Here is a 26,902-nt window from a genome sequence, read left to right as displayed (position 1 = left end):
TGCTGGAGGGCATGGTAATTGTAGGAGGAACACGGGAGGGGAAAAAAGTCAGTTTCCTGGTGGAGGGACTGGCTTTCATAGGCACAGGAAAACTTATAGTAACCCAAATGTTGCCACACCTATAAGAGTAGTTTTAATGCTGAGAAGACATATGATATCTTTTCCATCAGGTGTGACACAAAGTTTAGCAGCAACAAGTGGAGTTTAGGAGGAGGATTTTAGTAGAGAGGGAAAGGTGTGAAATAATTCTTTCAACACTTCTTAAATGTCAATTTCATGGAGAAAACCCTTGCAGGATTAAGTACATCTCCTTCCAACCCCCTTTTCTCTCAATGGACAATTTCTTCATTTTTAGTACTCATCACCATTTGTAATCGTATCTTTATTGGTTCAGTTGTCTGTTTCCCATGTTAGAGAACTACAGAGAGACAGGGACTTTGTTGTATTATATTTAATTTCCCAAAGTACACATATATAGCCCTTATAAGCAGGGCTGGTACATAGTCGCTAAATAAATATTTGTGAAAATAAATAAGTTACTGAATGAACGTCCTCAACCTCTTTTAAGTACTAATTTGGGTAAGTCACTTTTGCTATCTAAGCTTTTATGTCTGAACATATAAACCACAAAAAACTGTAATCTCTTCCCTGCCTACCTCACTGCTTCATGATGAGGATCTGAGCTAATAAACCTGGAAATGCTTCAAGTGATCCTTTAAATGTAACGGATTGTTATTTGCAGCCCACGTGAAGCCTCGCAGGTAGCAGGTGCTGAAAAGGACTTGCTGATTAGGGGAGAGGGGCATTACTGTTTGCTGTGGCTGCAGGTATAGAAACTTTGCAGAAGGGTTCCACAGGCCGCGGAGGGGCGGGGCTCAGGCCAGTAGCCCTCCAGCCTCGGCCTTTCCCTGGAGGCGCCAGCGGGGCAAGGACGTGAGGGCGGGGAGAAAGGGGGGGAGTAACTGTCAAACCTCCTCGCTTGGCGCCATTATTTAAATGGTACGTGCCCGTCTCGCAGCTGTACGTGCCCGGGGCGGGGCTGCGAGCGCCCGGAGCGGGGCGGAGGCCCGGGGCGGGCCGGGGAGGTGGAGGGGAGAGAGGGGACGGGCCGGGGCGGGGCCAGGCTGGCTAGAGGGGCGGGCCTAGCGGCGGCCCCCGGCGAGGTTCACTGCGCTTGCGCTGACAGACGCAAGATGGCGGACAGTGCGGAACTAAAGGTAAAGCGCAGCTCGAATTCACTTCTAATATTCGGCCGCGGAGACGGCGCCGCTTGTGCCGGGGGGGATGGGTCCGACCCTGGGGGGCCGCTCGGGCTTGACTCCACATGGGCCTGGAGTTGTAGAGAGGATCGGCGCGCCTGGCCCCAGTTGAGGGGGCCCGGCAGCGGCGGGCCGCGGGCCCCGGGTGCCTCGGGGGCGCTGACGGGTCGTCCCCGGCGTGTTATTGTTGTGGGCGCCTCTGGCGGGGGTGGCGGGGGAAGAGATCGGGAGTCCGGAGGTGGGGGCCGCGGCTGTCTCTGGGGCTCGGCTTCCTCACCTTCCAGGCAGCCTCCCCGCCCCCCGTGAGGAGCGGGGGCAGGGGATGGGTGTTCATGTTGGGGGGATTGGGAAACCTCCCTGCCGCTGCTTCCTCTTCCTCCTTTGCAGTCCCGGGCTGCTGTCAGGCGCTCTCCTCAGACCCCCGGGAACTTGGCTCTGGCCGCCCCGCCCCTCCGTGGCTCCCTGCCGCCCCCGCCCCGGACTCGGCTCTCCCCGGTTACCCGCCTGTCAGGAGGCGCCCGGGGTGCCCGTTTGTGGGCAGCGCGATCCTGGGGCGATGGAGTGGGGATGTAGGGGAGAAGCTCCAGTAAAGTTTAGTGAACCCCAGGCTGGCGTTGAGGTTCGACTGCTGGGTAGCGGGGGAGTCTGCCTGGGCGGGACGGTACTCTTTCTCTCTGATTCCGGGCCACCGCGGGGAGAAACCCCCTCGAAGGGTGTGTATTTGGAAGCAATGGTAGGTGGTGGGAAGCAGCTACTCTCCCTTCTTTTCCATCTCTTCCTTTTGGCTTGGTGTGGACGGTGAGAGGAGTCTTAGGGGGTCTCTGCACACACCATGATGGCGATGCTATAGCTGATGGAGGTGAATGGTTCGTGTTTATATCCCCCCGTTGCCTTTTGTTTGTAGGGACATCTTGCTGGCCATGTTGATTTGAACGAAATTGTCCCCTCATCCTACTTCAACCTCCAATTAAATAGAACGTTCCTCCGTTCCTCTCAACTGTACCAATTACTCACGCCTCGCGAAATTGGATGAAAGGGTGCCCCCTTTTCCCCGCTTTTTCTCCCACCCCAATCTTCTTTACCTGATGATGGCTTCTTTACCGAAGCAGATATACCACTACACAAGCAGTTGGGGGAGGGGGGTGGAACCCTTGTGATTGGATTGTGACAAATGGGGCTCCGCTTGAATAATTTTGGTTTAGTAGCAAGCAGTTTTTAACTAACGCGTATTATTTCGAGGCTCTGAACGCGATATTCCCTTCTCTGTGGTTTCCTACGTGTGAACCGAGCAGCTAGCTGGTTGTATCCTTACCCAGAGAACTGACATCGCTGTCAGAGTGGAGATTGGGATATATAGTTATAAATCCTGGGGGGGGAGAGTCGTCTTTTCCTAATCAGTAAAAATTATTTAAAGAATTATCTCTGTTACAATGAAACGATAACTCCTAGAACAGGAAAGCGCCAGGTTTGTTTCTGGAGAGTTTTTCAGTGGAAAGCTTCGCCGAGAGATCGTTTTTCCGAATAATTTTTAAGTGTTAACATTACAAAATTTGTATATTTAGAGTCTGCCTTTGAGCGTTATTCCTTTTAATTTACTTCTAATTGCAAATTAAGGGAGAGCAAATCTAGAATGGGTGGTTTCGTTTTTTCTAGTTTCAAACTATTGACTTAAATGAAAAAGCCCCAGGAATTTGAATATTTGGAGGTAGTTAACTCTTAAAATAAGTATACAACTTTAAGGTACATGTTTTCTGTAGTTGTAAAATGTAGTCACTATGTCGCTGTGATCTTTGCATTATAGTATTTATTTTGTTAGGAATCCTTCTGAATGGTAGCTAATCAGTTCTGTTATACGTGGACTACAGAGTAAAGCTGAAAAGCCTGTGCTGGCTATGTTGTCACTCTTGATGCTGTCCAAAGAAACTGGTATGGAAAGCACATGCTGGGAGATTTCCTCCTTTGTTCTTTCTCATTTTAAGAAAGTGCCTTTGGGGATAGATCAGATCCCTGGTGTGAGTCTTGTTAGGTAAAGTTTCTCTTTACAAAAATGAGCCTGCATCAGATAAATGCTAAACACATGGGGGGAAACATTATTTTTCTAAAACTGGTCTCCTGTTTTGCTCTCTCCAGAATCTACTTGAGTTTTTCTAAAGGAGTTTTCCCTATTATGTTCTGTTGTACAGTGTTTTTTCCTTCAAATTGTAATAACTGCTCTTGACATACTGGTCTGTCATTGTGTGTACCAAGTACTTTGAAGAGCTGTGATAAATTGCTTAGTTGGTGATAGCTGTGTTAAATATTTTGTTTACATTTGATTGTGGTTACATTTGCTGTTTTTTTTTTAAGGGGAGGAGATGATCTTAGGAACGCCTACAGTAGTTATTTGAGAATGTGTATATATAATTTTCTCTGCAGTAAGCTTTGGATGATACTTTTGGAAATTATATTTTCTAAGTGGTTTTGTGTGTGTGGTTTTTGGAGGTAGATAGCATTTATTCCTAATAAGGAATGAAAAGTCAGAGTAAAAATTAAGAAAAAGTCAGATTTTTTTTTTAAGTGTTAGGTGACAACACAGTATTCCAATGGATTTCCAACTGTGAGGCTTAGAGTAAATACAGTGATTTGTTATCTTAATTATGAATACAGTCTATAGCAAAAAGAAATGTGGGTTGTAAATGTTTTTCCTCATGACCCATTTTAGTGAGTCCTTTTAAATCTATAACAAATCTGCAGGATCAGATGGGAAAAATGGATAGATCTGTATCTCCTGCAAGTGGAAGCTGCAACAGTTATAGATACTGCCAATAAAAATTAGATTATGAGTCATACATATCAAAAAATTCTCTGTACTCATTTGTTTATGGAAGGTTTAATTTTTCATTAGGGGAATACCCATAAATGACATTTGTAAGAATGTAGAGAGTGAGCATTTTATTATCTTTAGGAGCTTAAAAGCAGGAGGGTGTGATGGCCAGATGATCTTTGAAGTTAATCTGACAGCTTCATGCAGCTTCTCTTAAAGTATTTAATGCAAAAAATATTTGTAATTTTTTTAAAAGTCAAATTGGGTTATATTGCCATCTTACCTCAGGAGGAACAGTGGAAAGGAAGAAATTAATTATCATTTAGTGAAGTAAATAATGGAATTCAAGGGGAAGAGAAATCATACTTTAAAAACCATACCTTTAAAGGTAGTATCTATACAAGCCTGTCAGTAAATTATGTTGTTGTATTCTGCCTCTCTATTTTCAAGAACTAGCCATTTAATTTTGGTCTTTGTGGTGTAATTTGTCTGCTTTTATTTTAGATGGAAGCAAATAAATCTGACAGTTTGTTCATGAGTTTGATTTGAATCTCCATAACTTGCCTTGCTGAAGTGCCACATTTGGATGGTTTTTGTTTTAAATCACCATTTTTATGAACAGCATTTAAAAACAATTTGTAAGACACTCTGGTTTTTAAGTATTTCATATAATAGTTTTGAATATCTCCTATTCCTCTGCTGTTTTCTCCTGGGTGATCATATTGTCTTTCTCTTCAAAGAGTCTCTTGTAATCCCTGTTGATTGCAGTAGTGCTTAGTCGTGAGTCCATAGCTGATTAACCTTGGGTTTCTCCCGGTGAACTCCATCAACGTGCTACTCCAGGGTTCTTGCAAAGGCTTTTGAGTTCAGGGTAATTTGTACCCTTTCTTGCTTGTAACTAGGGATAAGAAAAGAAAATGGCTTAGAGTTGTAGTAGGGATGGGAAGAATTGTCTAAGTTTCTGAAAAACTGCAGTGTTTATAGTGAGATATAGTCTTAAAAAACAAAACTGCTGGTCATTACGTCATAGAATTGGTTGTAGTGTATTCTGCTGTGGCATCAAGTACCTTGGTTTTGTTTTGTTTTTTAATATATGTATTTGAATAATACCTTATATGGTACTTCGCAGTTCATAATGTATCACATTATCTCACTTTATTTTTCCATCAGTTCTTTGAGATAGGAAAGGCAGGTAGTATCTCCCTTTTATTGATAAAGTATGCCAAGAAAGGGTAAATGACTAGTCCAAGGTCATACAAATGAAAGTGGCAGGGATTTGAGCCATGTCAGTCCTGGAACCCTTGAGGGTGCCTCGCTCACAAAGAATTCTAGTTATGTTGTTGCTAATACTTTCCCTCTTGCTCTGTGCCAAGGTATTTTTGGATATTTCTTGGGCTTTTTGCAGGGAAGAGTTCGGAGTTTGTTAGTTGGAATCACAGGCATTAATTCTTATAGATATCATTTTACTTGAGAAAACTTCAGAGAATACTGAAAAGTAAGCACAAAAATAAACAGCACCTGTAATCGCAGTACTTAGAAATATCATGGTTAGCATCTGGGTATCCATTTAGACTTTCTCTCTTAGAGCAGATGCATATGTATATTCAACACAAAAGAGAGCTCATACTCTTTTATTTGTAATCTGCTGTTTTCATGGGTTGTCTTTCCAGGGTAGTCAGTAGAGGTCTCTCTGATCATTTGAGAGGTAACATTGTCTTTTATTCAGCTGATACCCTATCATTGGACTTCTCTGGTGGCTCAGATGGTAAAGAATCTGCCTGCAGTAAAGGAGACCCGGGTTTGATCCCTGGGTTAGGAAGATCTCCTGGAGAAGGAAATGGCAACCCACTCCAGTATTCTTGCCTGGATAATTCCATAGGTGGTCTACAGTCCATAGGGTTGCAAAGAGTCGGACACGACTCGTTGACGAACACACACACACCCTATCATTGGACAATTGTGTTACTTCTACTTTTTGCTTTTTTAAACAGTGACTTGACAAACAGCTTGATACAAAAGTTTGCCAGTGTTTTATTCTAACTAAACGTATGTATTCTACAGACCATTTTTTGTGCTTCAGGAACAGTGCAAATAGTGTTTTGATTAGGTGAAGTGTTCAGTGAAAAGTAATTTTTGATTTGTTCATTGTCTATACCTTTCTTATTTCTGTTCCTGTAAATCTGCCAGATAAGGTTATAAAATGATGGCAGAGATAGATTAAGTCAGCATTATATAAATGTTCTGAATCAGAACGTTTGATAAAGTATGAAATAGATTATGAAAATAGAAATAGAGTTTGAGAATATTTGCTTTAGCTGTATTTTTAATCTCAAAGCAAAGTGTTGCCATAGTATAAAATTGGTAGGTGACATTGTTTCGGGGAGGCTGTTAGAGCGAGGAGGTTCCTTTGGCAGTGGAAACATTTATCCTGTCTTAAAGAACCTTATGGGTTAAATCAGTTAATAAAAGCATGTGAATTGAGTTGAAAATATTACTTGTGCAGTATCTGAAAAGTACTGCACTGTGGAAGGAGCAGCTAATGAAATTAAACATATGAAATTGATCAGACTCTAAATTTTGACATGTTAAATTCCGTCCTCACCTAAATCTTCAGCATTTATGTAACAAATTGTATCACTAAGATTTTTTGGAGATAGGCGATAGAGAAATTTAAAAATATTAAGTTTTCCTTTGCTACAATTTAAGAAATAGTGATAATTATTATGCATTTTTTGCTACTCTTGCTACAAAGCGTTTGTGACTTTGTGACTACTACTTCCTTTTCCATGTTAAAAATTGTGGAACTCTTATTGGTTTTGATTATGTCTACTCTTCGTTTCATGGTAGCACATGAAAAAAACTCCCTAAGTCTCCCCTCCCCTCAGAATTTTCGGGTAAAACTTCATTCTTAGTCATGAACTTCTGAAATTCATCAAAATGAAGAAATCCTTTTTTCCTTTTCTGCTTCACCTTAGATCAAGAAACGAAACAAACCCTTTGAACATTAGCTGGTAACTTTGAAATATCAATAACTTTCTTAGGACTGTTGTACATGTTCCTGTTTTTAGAAACTTCATCTCTTTCTTACCTTTCCTGCTATTCTTCTCTTCTTTTACTTTCCCCCTTTGGTTGCCCAAAGGTCAGTTTTCCCCAAACACTCCTTTCATCCTGTCACTCCACTGGCTTTTCACTGAAAACAGGATAAAGTTTTAGCTCTCAGTTTGGTATTCAAGATTTTCTAGGCTGACCGCAGTACATTTTGTGTGCGTGTTTTGCCTCCTCCACTGTGTAGCAAAAGTCTTTTACTTAAAGCTGGAGCTAGTTTGCTTTTTTGTTGTTGACCAGTGTTCTGCTTCGTATCCCACTCCATTTTCCCTTATCCCTACCCTGTGGACACGGACACAGTAGGTGCCTAAGATATATTTGTCAAATTGCATTCAAGATTTGTTTCTGTTAGTGAGGGGGCAGATGCATATATTTATATAACAGTCTTAAGTTGTCAGTGTTCTGAGATAGGGTCATATTGTCACACTTTTTTTCATGGCTGCTTCGTAGATGAATCCAGAATAACTTATGAAGACTGTTTTCAGTTCAGTTCAGTTCAGTCACTCAGCTGTGTCTGACTCTTTGCGACCCCAGGCACTGTAGCACACCAGGCCTCCCTGTCCATCACCAATTCCTGGAGCCTACTCAAACTCTTCTTGTCCATCACATCGGTGATGCCATTCAACCATCTCATCTTCTGTCATCCCCTTTTCTCCCGCCTTCAATCTTTCCAGCATTGGAGTCTTTTCCAGTGAGTCGATTCTTTGCATCAGGTGGCCAAAGTATTGGAATCTCAGTTTTAGCATCAGTCGTTCCAGTGAATATTTAGGACTGATCTCCTTTAGGTTGGACTGGTTGTATCTCCTTGCAGTCCAAGGGACTGTCAAGAGTCTTCTCCAACACCACAGTTCAAAAGCGTCAATTCTTCGGCGCTCAGCTTTCTTCACAGTCCAACTCTCACATCCATACATGACCATTAGAAAAACCATAGCCTTGACTAGACGGACCTTTGTTGGTAAAGTAGTGTCTCTGTTTTAATATGCTGTCTTGGAAAGCTGTTTTAGGTTTACCTTTCACATTTCTTTAAGTTATATAGATAATAAATGAATACATTTCTCATTGTCATGATACAGCAGTGAGTAAAATTTTAAGTCCTCATTTTCACCCCACCCACCCTTCGCCCCTTGTAACCGCTTTGGTATCCTATTTTTTGAGGTGGAAACATAAGCTTTATTGAGGTATAATTCACATACCATGCATTTCATCCATTTATGTGCACAATTAAGTGGTACTTTAATATTAATATATTCACAAAGTTGTGTAACTATTACTGCAACCAATTTCAGGATATTTTCCCCTTCCCCTTCCAAGAAATCTTGCATTCTTTGGCTATCACCCCTGTTGCCCACAACTCACTTACCCTCAGGCAACTGCTTATCTGCTTTCTGCCCTATAAATTTGCCTATATTGAACACTTCATATAAATGGAATCATATGTAGCTGTTTGTGTATTCATTTTTCTGTGTGTGGACATTTAATTGTGTCTGTATAGCATTTGTAATTTATTGTATATGTCTAGGTTTGAATCACATCAGGGACATAGAACTCAGTATTTATTAAATGAATGTACATACATTGCTATACATAATCTTATTATACATTGTATCCTTTGCCTTGCCTTTTTCACTTAACAGTATACTATGTTGAAGCTCTTTCCATTGCATGTTCCAAAGTGAGAATGTTTCTCTCTTTTTTACAGTGCAGATATTTCATATGTATATTTGTCGAGGTTTAGCTTGTGGATTTATCAGTGTATATGTCTAAAAATTCTTAACTAGTCTTGATGGTTTTGCTGAATTTTTTTAATAGTTGACAGTGTTTAATGTAACTCCAGTTAAGTTATATTTGAGGTTCCCATAAAAATAGGAATGAAAATTGTAGCAGGTAAGGGTTGTTTGGCTTGAGGAGAAATGGAATGTAGGCTCTTTATGGCGTGCTAGCAGTACACAGCCAAAGCAATTCATTTTGTATTTGGGTTTTTGAATGTGAGCAAGCCTGTTTTTAGCTTCATGGCATACTGCTTAAAATAGAATTTAAACATGCTATCTTATGCTTTATGGTGAATTTTAAGACTTTTTCTTGTAGCCACATAAGTGTAATCTAAAAAAATAAGATCTGAAATAGTTCAGGGTAAATATTTTTCTCATATATTAAAATTATCAGTCTGGTCTGTGGGCTTCTGTGAGTTACCCCTAAAAGGGAATGTAGAAGCACCTAGCTCAGAGTCTAACATGGTAGGTATTTGGTAATTATTTGTTATTTATTTAGGAAGTATCTGTCATATTCTGTCATTCATTATATGTTTGAGTTATGACTGTGAATGAAGTGCTAGATACCAGTTGGTTTGAGAATGTTGTCGTGTAACTGCTACTATTAAGTCGCTTCAGTCATGTCATTGTGACTCTTTGGCCCATAACCTGCCAGGCTCCTTTGTCCATAGGATTCTCCAGGCAAGAATACTGGAGTGGATTGTTATGCCCTCCTCCTCCAGAGGATCTTCCCAACCCAGGGATTGAACTTTTGTCTCTTACTTCTGCTGCATTGGCAGGCAGGTTCTTTACCACTAGCACCCCCTGGGAAGCCCATTACCGTGTAAATGTGTATTTAAACACTCTTACAGAGGGATATGTACCAAAAATATTTGTTTCTTAATCACCCAAGTGATGCATCAGCTATTACAGTGGTTCTCAAAGTCTGTTTCCCAGACCTCTGTTAGTTCTCCAGACTCTTTTTGGGGATCCTCCAGGTCAAAACTTTTCTCAGTAAAAGTAAGGCATTATTTGCTATGTTGAAAATGGTAGTCATTCCATCATGTCCGACTCTTTGTGACCCCATGGATTGTAGCCTGCCAGGCTTCTCTGTCCATGGGGATTCTCCAGGTAAGAATACTGGAGTGGGTAGTCATTCCCTTCTCCGGGGGATCTTCTTGACCCAAGGATTGAACCCAGGTCTCCTACATTGCAGGCAGATTCTTTACCATCTGAGACATCAGGGAAGCCCATTAGCTACATTGACATTTGCATAATCAGTGGTGGGTAAAATTGTGTGAATTAAGGCAGTAGTATTAAACTGTACTAGTTTGGGACATCATCATGTACTTGGAATTAAGATGATGAAGCAGTAAAACTTAATTTTATTATGTCTCAATCCTTGAGCACATTTTAAAGTATATTTTGTGTGATGAAAGTCCTGTAAACTGCTTATACTAAACACCAAAGCTGATGGTTAATTCAAGAAAAAGAACTAGTACAGTTGTTTGAGATGCATGCTGAACTAGCTGCTTTTTAAATGGGATACCGTTTTATTTGAAAGAATGGTTGACAGAGTACAAAGACTTGGGTATTTGGCAGACATTTTCTCAAAACTAAATCAAGTGAGTTTGCACCACAAGACACACTAACAGTATTTGTTGCTAATGATAAAATTCTGGCTCTCAAGTGAAAATAGAATTTTGGAAGACTTGTGTTTAGCACTTTGAACTTGATAGTTTCCCAATACTTGACTTTTTTGGGGGGATAAGATCAGTGGTGCTATTAATGAATGTCATATAGCGAAGTTGTATAGTAAAAGGGTCAAAATCAACATTGGCAGGACTCTCAACTATTATTTTCTAAATAATCAATGCATGGTATTACATAATGGTAAAATGATCCATTGGAAATGTAAGATAGATCAATGGATTTCAGTACATAAGAGTAGGAAGTGTTCATTGATTCACATTCCATATTGGAGCAGCCTTTAAGAAACTGCCACTTGTTGAGTTTTGGTGAAGGATGAAAGAATATCCATATCTGGGGGAAAAAAAGTCACTTTGTCGTACCCCACTCTTTGCAACCCCATGGACTGTAGCCTGCCAGGTTTCTCTGTCCATGGAATTTTTCAATCACAAATACTGGAGTGGGTTGCCATTTCCTGCACCAGAGGATCTTCTGAATCCAGGAATCAAACCCAGGTCTCGCACATTGCAGGCAGGTTCTTTACTGTTTCAGCTACCAGGGAAGCCCCAGTTACCTGGGAGAGCTATTGAAATATTGCATCTTTTCTCACTACATATCTGCATGTGGCTGAATTTTCTTCATGTACTCCAGTCAGAACAACCTAATGTAGATTGGATATGAAAGTGGATATGAAAATGAATCTGTCTTTATTAAACCAAACGTTAAAGAGCTTTGCAAAAATGTCAAATAAAGACTATTTTTGCTTTTTTGTTTTTGAATAGTTTAATATTTTGATTTAATAAGCAATGTATTTTGAATGACAATAAATCTTTCAAAATTTTCTGTTTTAATTTGTTTTTCTTTAGAAGTTTTAAGTTATGGTAATATATGTATAACTTGAATTTACTTCTTATCCACTTTTAAGTGTATACAGTTTAAAACTATTAAATATATTTACGTTGTTATACAACCAACATCCAGAACGTTTTATAAAACTAAAATTATATCTGTTAGACAGCAATTCCAGTTTTAACTTCTAATACAGTAAACATGAATAGATTTAATCAGCAGAGTATTTTTTGGAGGGGGGAATCCTCTATTTTCAAGACTATTAAAAAACCCAGAGAGTCAAAACTTTTGAGACCCTGAACACTCTTCTGTAAGATACACAGTGTAGCTTAAAATGGGAATATCATTCTCATCTTATCCATGGTATTTTTTATAATTTAAAAGAAAAAAGTTTTACTTATAGATAACAGTGATCCATTTTCAAGGCCAGTTTGCTAAGCAAAGCTGTTTAATTGTATCCTGTGTCTCTGTAGTAAAAATGCTAAGCAGTAATGGTTTCCATTGCATTGATTGGCATCACCGACTCAATGGATGTGAGTTTGAGTAGGCTCCGGGAGTTGGTGATGGACAGGGAAGGCTGGCATGCTGCAGTCCATGGAGTGGCAGAGTCGGACACGACTGAGCAACTGAACTGAACTGAATAAATGTGCTCCAATACTTTCAGTTAGTAATGGTGTGGGAATTGTGTGATTTTTTATTTTTTCAAGGTTATGTCTCAACCCTTTATTGCCATTTTTTTTTTCTATAGTGGGAGATGGAAATAGCTTGAATAAATGAAAAATCCATACAGGTGTCCTCTAGCCTAATTTTAATGGATAATTTCCTCTTTAGCAGATCTTATTAGCTCTTGCATGCATACGTGCTGAGTTGTGTCTGATTCTTTGCAACCTCATGAACTGTAGCCCACCAGGCTCCTCTGTCCATGGGATTTCCCAGGCAAGAATACTGGAGTGGGCTGTCATTTCCTACTCCAGGGGATCTTCTCAACCCAGGAATGGAACACTCATCACTTTTGCATTCTTTACCATTGTACAACCTGGAAAGCCCCATTATTAGCTCTTACCACATATATAGAAGATGGTTGATTTGCATTTGACCTATTTTGTTTTCTCCCTTTCTCTGTTGTATGAAAGTGGGACCTAGAGTTTACAGGACTGAATGCTTTTCACTTTCTACTCTTCTTTAAAGTTGTTTGAAAAACTTAAGCCTCTGTATCGCAAGCATCTTTCTGCAAGATGTCAAACTAAGATTGGAAAAGGAGGATTTTTGTCACAAACATTATTTTAATATATGACGTAAAAATAAAGTAGCATCTTAAAGGTGAAAGATCTTTTCTAAAGTATTTTGAATTGATCATAATTAGAGCAAAGAACATGAATTTTGGAATTGCCGTTAATTTGCACTCTTTAGATGGTCAGGCCAGCTATATTTGAGACTATTGGGAAGGGTGAATGATTGAAATTAATAACCCTTAATTTCATACTACTTTTAAAAAGTTACTTCTTGGTATATGTGGCAAGTATTTTTAAGTTTTTATAAGTGGCAACTCTGCCACGCCCAGTGGAAAGTATATAGGTAAGACTCACTTGTAATTAGTCGTATTTGTATATAAACTATTAATGTGTTATAATTATTGTGTAGGTTGAATTTTGCTGCTTACAGGTTGATTAGTTGCTTAGAACATGTTTTCTTATAGGCAAACACTTCAGACTGTACGGAGTTATTCTCTGGAAACTGCTGATTTTAACAGGTGATTCTGCAAAGTGTGGAGGGTGATACTGGACATTTTGTTTTGCATATAGATTTCAGTTTTCTTTGTAGCTTTGTTAAAAGTGATGATTTTTTGGTTGTTCAGACATCTGTCATCCTGATTGCATAACCCATTTGAAGAAATGGAGTCTGAAGGTGATGTGTGTCTGTGTGCATATAGTGAGGGTGGTGGTGAGGATACTGTGAATACTGTTGGAATTCAGGGAGTTTGTCCTCTATTGAAAGTGATTCTGTGAATAAAGTTAATGGGGAAAAGGATATTGATATGAAGAGCAAGCTCTTATTAATTAGCTATGAGTTTAGAGTATTTGAAGGGGATTCCCTGGTGACTTAGAGGGTAAAGAATCTGCCTGCAATGTGGGAGACCGGGATTCAATCCCTGGAGAAGGAAATGGCACCCCTTTCCAGTATTCTTGCCTGGAAAATCCCATGGACAGAGGAGCCTGGTGGGCCACAGTCCTTAGGGTCGCAAAGAGTCAAACATGACTGAGCGACTTCACTTTCAGTTTCTTTATAGAGTATTTGAAGAAGTAAGCACACGGGACACACATAATTATACCTCGTTAATATGAAAATAATTTTTTCATTTTATTTAAAAACTGATCCTTTACTATTTTCCTTTTTATAGTCTTCTATGTCTCTTTAAAAATGTAGTACTGAAGAGAATGTTTTACTTTCTATATAGTTAGGCCTTTTCTTATACTCATTTATTCAGTAAATGTTTGAGTGTATATTGTGTGCATGGTGCCGTGTTAATCATCAGTATACAAAGATAATTAAGACATAATTCTTGACGGAAAGGAATCAGGATAATGGAGATGGACACATACTATCTCGTGTAAATTATCTGCTTAAGACAGGCCGTAGAGCTGTGCATAATTGTTCTCTACCTTTTACTTAACTTTGAATCTCTGCGTTCTTGACAGTTAAGAAAGTTAATTGTTTCTCCTCACCTTTCACATGTGAATGATTTTGATTAATAAAAATAGCTTTTTATTTTGAAAAATTTATGTATACAGGCTTTTAGATTCCTGTGTCTCTTTTGTCCAGCTGTCTGCCCCTGCCCACAACCCTTCCTGCCCCATGGTTTTTAAAAAGTATTGTTTTGGCTTTTTTTTTCTTTTTTTTTGCCAAACTAAGTTAAAGTAGTCAAAATCTTTAGGAGCAGGAGAAATTTAAATAAGCGAACATTGAAATTAATGATTTTACTCAGTTTCTGTTAAATCTTTAACAAATCTTAGCTTTTCAGAAAATTAAACACTTGTTTTATCAGTTGATTGAAACTCCAGTTTGAAGTATGATATAATTCTGAATAGATACTTTCTCTTCTTTACTCTCATAAGCTAAAGATGATTTCCGTATTGTATGGAGTAAAGAGTGATTTTTCAGTTCTTGAACCTTTGCAAGTGTCCTGTCTGGAAGTTTTAGGATCTTTATGATATGTGCTCAAACTTCATGATATGTAAACTTTGTGTGGGTATTTTTTCGTTCATTGTGCTGAAGTACTTGGTGGCGCAGAGCAATTATTGTTCCTTGAGCTTGTGAATGAATTTTTTTTTCTTCCTTTATTCTTTATGCTTCCTTTTTGTTGTTCAGTCACTCAGTCGTGTCCAGCACTTTGTGACCCCATGGACTGGAGCATGCCAGGCCTCCCTGTCCTTCACCATCTCCTGGAGTTTACTCTAACTCATGTCCATTGAGTCGGTGATGCCATCCAACTGTCTTGTCCTCTGTCATCCCCTTCTCCTCCTGCTTTCAATCTTTGCTAGCCTCAGGATTTTTTCTAATGAGTCGGCTCTTTGCATCCGGTGGCCAAAGTATTATCAGTCCTTCCAATGCTTCCTTTTAGGGAGGGAGTATGATAGATATTTGTGTATGGTCACTTTGTATTTAACTGAAAGACATTGTAAACTTGCTGCAAAGCTTATGATACAAAATATTTGACCATTCTTAAATATTTGCTAGTGTTCAATTAGGATTTATATTGAGTGTTAATAGGAATTGTGTTCTTTTCGGAGAGAAAGCTAGGTTGCTTTAGAAAAATAAATATGTATGCAGAATAATATGTATAACTTTGTAGAGCAATGTGTAACTTATAGATGACTAATAAAACAAACACCAAACATAACAGAGTATTCCAAAACTTTGAGGCTTTCTTTTGTGCAACCACATCCTGTTTCCTCCCCACTTCCTCCATGCAGCTTTATTAATATGTTTTACTTTAAAAATCAAAACTAGTAGTCAAATAATAGTTTTGTGTATTATTTACTTGTAAGGTTGTTTTTAAGCCATTGCTTTTAATTAAACTATTATATCACAATTTTATAAATTTCTAAATGTGACATAGCATTTTTTGAAGAGGAGGATTCCACAAGTGGAGAGTAAAGTTTTGGAGACCTCATTTTGAAAATATATGTAACTGTGGCAGATATTCATGCCCATGGAATCTACTAATTATGCTCAATAATGTTTGGGGAAGAGAAGAGGGCTTTGGTTAATGGCCACAGTGATCCACACTTGGTTAAGTCTTAAGAAGTGCTTAGATTTATATGTGTTTGTGGTATTGTTTATGAAGACATTAAATCAGTTATAGGAGAAATCTAGCTTTTTAGTGGACGCGTAAAACGTTCAAGGATAAAACATTAAAGGGTTTGCTGGGTGGCCCTAGTGGTAGAGAACCCGCCTGCCAGTACAGGAGACGTAAGAGACATGGGTTGGATCCCTGGGTAGGGAAGATCCTCTGGAGAAGGGCAAGGCAGCTCACTCCAGTACTCTTGCCTGGGAATCCCATGGACAGAGGAGCCTGGTGGGCTACAGTCCACAGGGTCATAAAGAGTCAGACATGACTGAAGCGATTTAGCACACACACATGCTAAACCATTAAAAATTATATTTGACTTTTGTCCATTGTTTTGTTTGATACACTTTTAAAAGTCTTATGTAAAGTAAAAATAATTACGCCTTTTCTGAGCTATAGATACTCTGTGTTAAATCTTGAAAAAAATAAACACTCTCTCCTCCCCCTTCCTTCTGCCTGTTTCAAGTTTGGTCTTTCATATCACAGTTGCTTACAGCAAGGTTCTTATTTATTCCATCAATAAAAATGAAGGCTGGTTTATGTGCCAGATACTTAGGTTGGATGCTCAATAGTAGGTTGGGAATGAAATAGATTCTTTGCCCTCATGAAACTTATATTCTGGTATTCTGGTTATATGGTTATATATGGTTTATATTGTTACATGGTTATATATGGTTTCCATATATTACATGAAAGATAATTTTGTTCTCCTGCACTTACATGAATCTAAATTTTTATGATTAGCAAAAAATGCTGTTTAATTTTCCAAGTTTTTTAAAAAATATATATCAAATATACCAAATAACATTGTTAGAGAAAGTCATTGGTTTTATGCAGGCTTCCTAAGTGGGCTTCCCTGCCAGCTCAGACAGTAAAGAATCTGCCTGCAGTGCAGGAGAATGAGGTTCAATCCCTGGGTTGGGAAGATCCCTTGGAGAAGGGAATGGCTATGCACTCCAGTATTCTTGCCTGGAGAATTCCATGGACAGAGGAGCTTGGTGGGCTGTAATCCAAGGGTCAGAAAGAGTCAGACATGACTGAGTGACTGGCATTAGTGCTATGCTTCCTAAAGGTGGTATTGGGGGAAGGGAGATATGAGAGGAGCAAGGGAAAGATATGAAAGTTATCTTTCTGTGGGAAGTTTGCTGGTTACTGGAAAATTTAGTAGGATGCCTATACCCATTGAGATGGATGATTATGAGTGTATTGTCTCATCTCTTTGCCTGTGTGCCTGCATTCTTCTGTCGGCCTGAGTTGTAAAAGTTAGAACAAGTAGAGTGTAGCAGGCATAAAGTGGGGAAGGGGATTTTGCACAGGAATGTTTAATGCTATACCATGCCCCGCCCCCCACCAAAAAATTAAAGGAATCTAAGCTGAAGGGATAGAGAGTGATAAACATCACTTAACTGGAGGTCATGATAAAGTTGAGTTGTTGGAGGGAAGGTGCTTAAGCACGTAAGAATAGGTGGTAGTTGGAGAGGGGAGTATTTGAATTGGTAATTTTTGAAGGTGGTACAGGTTTTGGTGCAAAGATCTAAGGTGAGGCCATGGAAGTAAGTGTGTGAGGTTGGAGAGTAATGAGGAAGAGTCAGATACAGCCCAGGGTATTGGTTTGGAGCCAGTGAATGACAGGGATATTATTTTAGAGCTGCATTGTTTAGTTACTTTTTTTCTTTTTTGCTTTTAAAAAATGTTATTGAAGTATAGTTCATTTATAAATTTCTGCTGTACAGCAAAGTGATTCAGTTATACACACACATATATGTGTATGTATGTATATTCTTTTTCATATTTTTTTCCATTGTGGTTTATTTATTATATTTGTGGCTATTGAGCATTTGAGATGTGGCTGTAAGAAAAAGATACACTAGATTTTGAAGACATAGCATGAAAATAAAGGAATATATATCAATTGTTTTGTATTGATTATATGTTTGAATGATACTACTTTGGATATATACTGTGTTAAGCAAAATATACAATGAATTTTACCTTTTTCTCTTTACTTTTTAAAAAGTGATTGGTGGAAAATTTTAAATTCCATGTGTGGCTAACCATTGTCCCTTACATTGTATTTCTTTGGGACATTGATTTCTAGAAATAAGATTACCAATAACTAACATGAAGAGCAGGAGGAAAGGCTGTAGTCTGTAGTACCCAGTATAAGACTTCTTTAGGAGAGGGCGTGGGTATTATTCTTAGACTTAATTTTGTTGAATTCCTGGTACTTTCTCTTCTGCTGCTGTTTGTGCTTGCAGTTTCTTTCTGTTCAGCCTTTTCACACCACCTCTGCACCCCTACCCCATAGCTAACTTCAGGGAGTTTTGCCTTTCTTGTGGAGGAGACAAATGTCTAGAACAACTGTAATATAAAGCTATAAAAGAATAACTCTGTAAATAGTGAACAGTATATTCATGAGAGGAAGACTAGTCACTTCTGGCCAAGCTTATTTTAAACTGGTCCTCAAAAGAGGAGACTTCTCAAAAGTTTTTGATTACAGGGAGATTGTTTCAAGCAGAGGGAACAGCGTGAAAAAAGGTAATGAGAGACATTGAGGTATGTTTATGGAACACCCAGTAGATCCGTGTCTGGATTTCTGTATAACAGAGTGATGCAAATTGTGGGAAGCTGGAGCCAGATTATTATCAGAACTTTTCATGTTGAAATTATGAGTCTGAAACTGTACTAAATTCTGTAAAGGAAAAGAACAAAATTCTATAAGCACATGTAGCAGGGAGACCTGACCTAGTCTGGGTGCTCAGGGAAGCCTTCCCTATGTGTATTTCTGAGCCATCTGAGCTACATCCTTCACTTCAAGTCTTGTCAAATATTTTAAATGTTGTGCCTTCCTTTCCTTCCCTGCTATCACCCTCATTATTTGAGACTCTCATAGTTTCATGCTGATATTAACAACCCCTAAATTGGCCTCATATCTTAATTTCCCTTTTCAGTTTTAGTCAGATGACCTTTTTGATTATATGTCAGTCTCTTTCTTAACCCTACGTTTCTGCAACTGGAGAAGTTTCTGTAACACCCCCATTTTTGTAGGATTAAGAACAAAATCTTTACCTGTCCAAATTAAGTAAGTTACTGTTTAAATAGCAATAACATGCTGTGTAGGCGCTGAGCAGAATTATATAATGTCCTTATTTGTGAGAGAGAATACATATAATTTCTAATAGGCTTACACTGCCAATATGGTTTATAATAATCGAGATGCCGGAACATTGTTACTCATATTCATTGACAGTGAACAAAACACAGTTTGTATAGACTGAGCTTATGGTTTGCTAGAAAGTAGACTAGTAAATAGGGCTTCTCTACATTTTGGCCTGAGAACTGTGTTGGGTTAAATTGTAAAGCACATAAGAAGGTAAATTTACTAATATTGAGGATAGCCTGTGGAAAGTATCCCAAAGTTGATGACTTCCAAGGTGTGATCTGAATGAGTTGAAATTAACTAGAAGAAGATTGGGATGGGAGAGGGGAGAGGAGTTATTGAAGAACAGCATGTGTATGCAAGTCCTGGAGGATGGAAAGCTGGTTAACAGGGCTCTTAGTGGCAGTGTCCAAGACTGGATCATGAAGGATCTCTTAGGCTATGCTGAGAAATTTGCCCTTTATCCTTAGTCTAGTGGCTAATCATGAAAGATTTAAGCTCAAGAGTGACACGATCATCTTTCTATTTTAGAAAGACCTCTAGTGTGAAGAATGACTTGAAAAGATAATATTGGAGACGAGGAGAACAGTTGAATTTCTTACAGACATCTAGGAAAAGAATCATGGTAGTCCGAATTAAAGTGGTAATAGACATTTAAAGTGGTAGGATTGATGTGACTTGGAAAATAGATGTGAGTGAGGGAGAAGGTGGCATAGAAGTTTTCTGGCTTGGATAACTGGTTAAGTGGTTTGAGAGAAGTTTGATTTGTTAGGTTTAGACGTGTTGAGCTGACTACTTCTGGGACATAGAAGTGTTTAACACTGTAATTCAGAAGACAAAGGCTAGGCTAGAAATGAAGATTTGGGGATTGTTAACCTCAAAATGTTATGAGATGATTGAGGTCATCTAGGAAGATTGGAGTGAGTGAAAATAGAGTCAAGAATTCTGAGGACCTCTCAAAATTGACAACTGAAATAATTTTTTAAAATACCTTTTAAAACATAAAACTTCTGTGTGGACATGCTGTAATGTCTTCAAGAGTTTTCCTTTCCTTACAATTATATATAATAGACACTTTTTAAAAATTATGCAATTACAGATATCTTTCACTGTCTACATCTGGTTTGTGAGTTCATTTAGTGAGAATTCAGTAGTCCAGAGTATTTTGAAAATATGTATGATTGCTAGTGGAGAATTTTTTTAGAAGTTTGAGAAAAAGAGATCAAGATTAATCATCATCTATATAACATTTTAACTGCATGTAGTAACATGGCCCTGTTAATTTGGCATTTGGTAAAGGTAGTTCACATGCTTTAAAGTATGTGTTTAGTTTTAGAGTATTAATTCTAGGGTGACCATATAATTTATCATCCAGAGTGGGACACTTTAAAGAGTGGAAGGGGCTGCTTTTAATAATGTTGCTATAACAACAGGTGTACAGTGGAAAATTTGAAGATCATATTGGTTTTTCTAAAATTCTTTTTTTGTGAGGTACTAGGAAATGAGATGACAGTGATTGAACAATAATAATGAAGAGTTTAGTGGCCAGGTAACTTTGCAAAATGTTGGATACAAAGTTAACATACTTCTTTCTGCAGGACTTCTTAGGACCTTTATATGTGTAAATATTATTTGAGAAGGTAGGGCGTGGTGAGGAATTACAGAATCTTGAATTTCCTTAATTGGTTTTGCCACAATACCATATTACTTTGACTATCTATTAACCCTATGAACCTGGTTTGGAAAATGGTAACTTGGAGTACCCTGTCATTTAAATTGGATCTTTTTAATGTGAAACCCAATCAGATTGTTTCTAGTTTTAAGTTTTATTTAGGATTTTTGATTTTTCATGTCTGGGCAGCTAGCTTTATTACAGTAAGTAAAATTTGAAGTTTAAAAGAAATAACCTCATAAAATTGTCATTATATGTAGATGGCATACTATATATAGAAAACCCAAAAGACTCCACATAGAAACACTAGAACTGATAAATGAATTCAGCAAGGTAACAGGATACAAGATGCACATACAGAAATCAGTTGCATTTCTTTAACAATGAAATATCAGAAAGAGACTGTAAAAAAAAAAAACTTTAAAATTTTATTAAAAATTTTTAATTTTATTTCAGAGTATAGTTCATTAACAGTGTTGTATTAATTTCAGATGTACAGCAAAGTGTTTCACATACACATGTATACACATGTATGTGTTCTTTTTAAAATACTTTCCCTGTAAGTTCCTACAGAGTATTGAGCAGAGTTCCCTGTGCTATTCAGTAGGTCCTTGTTGGTTATCTGTTTTAAATATAGCATTGTGTACTTATCAGTTCCGAACTGCCAATCTGTTCCTCTCCAGGTAACTGTAAGTTTGTTCTCTAAGTCTGTGAGTCTGTTTCTGTTTTGTAAATAAATTCATTTGTAACTTTAAGAAAAAAGGATTCTGTATTTAAGTGATATCATATGATATGTCTTTCTCTGTTTGACTTACTTAGTATTATAATCTGTAGGTCAATCCATGTTGCTGCAAATGGCATATTATTCTTTTTAACGACTAGGTGATATTCCATTGTGTAAATGTACATCTTCTTCATCCATTCATCTGTCAGTGGATATCTAGTTTGCTTCCATGTCTTGGGTATTGCAAACAGCAGTGAACTTTGGCATTCGTGTATCCCTTTGAACCATGTTTTTCTCTGGATATATGCCCAGGAGTGTGATTGTTGGATCATATGGTAATTCTGTTTTTAGTTTCTGAGGAACCTCCATACTGTTTTCCATGATGGCTGCACCAACTTACATTCCCACCAACAGTGTAGGAGAATTTCCTTTTCTCCACGGCCTCTCTAAGTATTTGTTATTTGTAAATTTTTTGATGATGTCCATTCAGCCATTCTGACTGGTGTGACCCATTCTCACTGGTACCAGAGTACCTCATGGTAGCTTTGATTTGCATTTCTCTAATAGTGATGTTGAATGTCTTTACATTTGCCTCATGGTCATCGGTATGTCTTCTTTGGAGAAGTGTCTATTTAGATCTTCTTCCCATGTTTTGATTGGGTTGTTTTTTTTTAAAAAAAAAAGTTTTAAAATCACACACAGACACACACAGACACACAGACACAGACACACAGACACAGACACACACACACACAGACACACACACACACAGACACAGACACACACACAGACACACACACACAGACACACACATACACACAGAGACACACACACAGACACACACAGACACACACACACACACACCCAGGAATAAACCTGACCAAGGAGGTGAAAGACTTTTATGATGAGAACTATAGAACATTAATAAAGGAAATTGAAGATGATTCAGAGAAATGGAACAATATCCCATGTTTTTGGACTAGAAGAATTAATATTGTTAAAATGGCTATACTGCCCAAAGCAACATGTAGATTTAACACAGTCTCCTTCAAATTACCCATGACATTTTTCACAGAACTAGAACAAGTAATCCTAAATAGGGAACTGTAAAAGAACCAGAATTGTGGAAGCAATCCTGAGGAAAAAGAATAAACAGGAGACATAACCCTTCCAGACTTCAGACAATGCTACAGTAATCAAAATAGTGTGCTGCTGGTACAAAAACAGACATATGGATCAGTGGAACAAGATAGCCCAGAAGTAAACCCACACACTTACGTTCAATTAATCTTCAACAAAGGAGGCAAGAATATAAGATGGAGGGAAAAGGCAGTCTCTTCAGCAAGTGGTACTGGGAAAGTTGGACAGCTGCATTTAAATTAGTGAAGTTAGAACACATCGTCACACCACACAGAAAAATAAACTCAAAATGGATTAAAGACTTGAGTATAAGATAAAACACTATAAAACTCCCAGAAGAGATGATAGGCAAAGCATTCTTTGACATAAATCATACCAATATTTTCTTTGGTCAGTCTCAAGGCAATAGAAACGAAAACAAAAATATACAAATGGGACCTAATCAAACTTAAAGCCCTTGCACAGCAAACGAAGCCACAAACAAAACAAAAAGACAGCCTGTTGGAATGGGAGAAAATATTTGCAAGTGATATGACCAACAAGGGCTTAATTTCTGGAATACACAGACAACTCTTAACAACTCAGCTGAAAAATGGGCATAAGACCTAAACAGACATTTCTCCAAAGAAGACATACAGGTGGCCAAGAGGCACATGAAAAGATGCTTGTCATTGCTAATTGTTGTTTAGTTGTTAAGTCGTCTCCAACTCTTTTGTGACCCCAGTGGACTGTAGCTTGCCAGGCTGCTCTGTTCATGGTATTTCTTAGGCAAGAATACTGAAGTGAGTTGCCATTTTCTTCTCCAGGGTATCTTCCTGACCCAAGGATCAAACCTGTGTCTCCTGCTTGGCAGGCAGATTCTTTACCACTGAGCCACAAGGGTAGCCCTGCCAGTTATTAGAGAGATGCAAATCAAAACTACCATGAGGTGTACGACCTCACACTGGTCAGAATAGCCATCATTAAAAGGTCTACATATAACAAATGATGGAGAGGATGTTGAGAAACGGGAACCCTTCTACACTGTTGGTGGGAATGTAAGTTGGTGCAGTATGAAGGTTCCTCAGAAAATTAAAAATAGAATTACCATATGATCCAACAATTCCACACCTGTGCATGTATCTGGACAAAACTAATTCAGAAAGATACATGCACCCCTATGTTCATAGCAGCACTCTTCACAATAGCCAAGACATGGAAGCACCCTAAATGTCCATCGACAGATGAATGGATAAAGAAGACGTGGTTCATACAAACAGTGGAATACTACTCAGCCATAAAAGAGAATGAAGTAATGCCATTTGTAGCAAACTGAATGGATCTAGAGGTTATTATACTAAGTCAGTCAGAGAGAGACAAATACTGTGTGATTGTCACTTATATGTGGAATCTAAAAGGTGACACAAATGAGCCTTTCTGTTAGGTTGGTGCAAAAGCAATTTCAGTTTCACATTGTTGAACTTTGCCATTTGATATTGGAATACATTTTTAATTGTGGCTATGTTAAACATCATTTTAATCTGCATTTCTTGCTTTATGTATTTTGTTAATGAATTATTACTTGCTGTTTATTTTATTTGTATTTTAGATTATGGAAATGATGTTAGACAAAAAGCAAATTCTAGCGATTTTCTTGTTTGAGTTCAAAATGGGTCATAAAGCAGCGGAGAAAACCTGCAAGATCAAGAATGCATTTGGCCCAGAAACTGCGAATGAACTTAACAGTGCAGTGGTGGCTAAAGAAGTTTTACAAAGGAGACTAGAGCCTTGAAAATGAGGAGCACGGTGACTGGCCATCAGAAGTTGACAACAACCAACTGAGAGGATCCTCAAAGCTAATCCTCTTACAACTAATGGGAGAAGTTGCCCAAGAACTCAGCGTTGACTACTGTATGGTCACTTGGCATTTGAAGCAAATTGGAAAGGCGGAAAGGCTCAGTAAGTGGGTGCCTCATTCTGTTCAGTTCAGTTCAGTCGCTCAGTCGTGTCCGACTCTTTGAGACCCCATGAATCGCAGCACGCCAGGCCTCCCTGTCCATCACCAACTCCTGGAGTTCACCCAGACTCACATCCATCGAGTCAGTGATGCCATCCAGCCAGCTCATCCTCTGTCGTCCCCTTCTCCTCCTGCCCCCAATCCCTCCCAGCATCAGGGTCTTTTCCAATGAGTCAACTCTTCGCATGAGGTGGCCAGAGTACTGGAGTTTCAGCTTTAGCATCACCTCATTAGCTGACCACAAATCAAAAAAATGTCATTTTGAAGTGTCATTTTCTCTTATACTGTGCAACAACAGTGAACCATTTCTTGATTGGATTGTGACATGTGACAAAAAGTGAATTTTATACAACAACCAGCAACAACCACCTCAGTGGTTGGACTCAGAGGAAGCTCCAAAGCACTTCCCAAAGCCAAACTTGCCCCCCAAAAAGATTCATGGTCACTGTTCGGTGTTTCAGTGCTGGTCTGATCCACTGCAGCTTTCTGAATCCCAGTGCAACCATGACGTATGAGAAGTATGCTCAGCAGGTTGATGTGATGCACTGAAGACTGCAGTGCCTGCTGCCAGCATTGGTCAACAGAAGGGGCCCAGTTCTTCTCTGTGACAGTGCCTGACTGCACTTTGCACAACCAGTGACTCAGAAGTTGAATGCATTGGGCTACAAAGTTTTGCCTCATCTGCCGTGTTCACCCAACCTCTCGCCAACTGCCTACCACTTCTTCAAGCATCCTGACAACTTTTTTGGAGGGAAAATGCTTTCACAACCAGCAGGATGCAGAAAATACTTTACAAGTGTTCCTTGAATACCAAAGCACAGATTTTTATGCTACAGGAAACAAATTTATTTCTTATTGGCAAAAATGTATTGATTGTAATGGTTCCTATTTTTCATTAATAAAGATATGTTTGAGGTTAATTATAATGATTTAAAATTCAGGGTTCGAAACTGTAATTACTTTTGCACCAACCTAATAGAAAACGAACAAACTCACAGACATAGAGAACAGACTTGTGGGTGAAATGGGGAAAGGAAGGGCTGGAATCAACACATTGTAATATTCACAATTATTATATATGTATTTTATATATATATATGATTTATATATATATATAAAATACATATAAAACTTCAGTTACATTTCCCTGAAAAACATTGCTGTTTTAGGGGAACTTTGAGGGTTGAATACTACTTTATTGAACAGATTTTTAAAAGGCCTTTTCAGTGTTGTTTCTTCCAGGCTAGGCAATATGCCTAGCTAATTTCTTTCTTTCTTTCTTTTTTTAAATCATTTTAGACTTAGGATGCAGCTATAGGTATTGTTTCTTCTCTGTCAAAGAATCTCTATTTTTGATCTTTGAATGGAAAATTACGCCCTTGTAGATTTAGGAAGGAAAGAATTGAACTTGCACTTTAAAGAATATTATTGCTTTGACTATATGGAGAAATGTTCTGGAATTTGATTAGTTATGTGTTTAAGGAATGGTATGGAGTTTTTATTTTTGTTTGATTATGATAAGCTCATAATATATGTATATATTTTACTTTCTAATAAAAGGTAAATTATTCTTTTAGCATAATTGTAGTACATTTCTTTCTTTTGCTGGCTAGTTTTTTTGACCTTTGGACATGTGAATTAAATTTTTTTCCTAATTTTATGCTTAAAAAAATTACTTCTTCCTTGACAGTAAAATTGGCATTGGTTTGCTCCCCTCCCCCCACTTTTTTTTATTTGTTTAATGTTCTGGATATGTAAATATGGATGCTGTTAGATTTTTTTACATCAGAGGCTTGTGAGTAGCTGATCGTCCCCCCTCCCTAAATTTCAGGAAGAGTATATAGTATGTTTTCATGGTCTAACCTTGAAATGCATTTTTATATACATTAATGGAATTTCTCCAAAGAAAATGTGAGCATTTTCTTAAACTTGCTTTCACTATTATAGAAGCTTTGCATGTAAATATTTATCATACTGATCTGTTCTGAAGATAATGATCTGTATAAGTTTTGTAATACTTTAGCAATTTTGCTTTATTAGCAATATTACCCTGCAGTAAAGGATGTTTCTGTTGTTTCTCTTAGCTGTAACTCGTAGAATAATCTGGTGAAAGTATTCTATTTATGTAGAAAAGAAAGGGGTATTATCATTAATAGGTTTCTGATAGGATTTAAAAGAATACTTAGACAAGCTGTCACTGTAGGACTTGGCTTTTCCATGCAACCTATTTTTTTCTCCAGTATTTCTTAGTAGTTTGTGAGCAGTCATTCCTGGGATTTTTAAGGACATTTATATAATGCACCTCAGTGTTCATACCAGCACTGTTTACAGTAGTCAAGACATGGAAGCAGCTTAAATGTCTGTCAACAAATGAATGGATAAAGATGTGGTATATATACACAATGAAAT

General features: G+C 38.2%; 1 protein-coding gene across 1 annotated transcript in view; it reads left to right on the top strand.

Moving 5' to 3' along the window:
* Positions 1 to 1,202: 1,202 nt before the first annotated feature.
* The window catches only part of PIAS1 (protein inhibitor of activated STAT 1), a 125,708-nt gene continuing 100,008 nt past the window's right edge, over positions 1,203 to 26,902 (top strand). Inside the window, exon 1 of the mRNA XM_068964770.1 lies at positions 1,203 to 1,217. The gene's annotated coding sequence lies outside the window, so the exon portion shown is untranslated. The remainder of the gene's footprint in view (positions 1,218 to 26,902) is intronic.

The sequence above is a fragment of the Capricornis sumatraensis genome, chromosome 2 (genome assembly GCF_032405125.1).
Source record: "Capricornis sumatraensis isolate serow.1 chromosome 2, serow.2, whole genome shotgun sequence".
NCBI lineage: Eukaryota > Metazoa > Chordata > Mammalia > Artiodactyla > Bovidae > Capricornis > Capricornis sumatraensis.
Note: the sequence above shows the minus strand (reverse complement) of the source record. Positions and strands in the feature narration are given on the sequence as shown.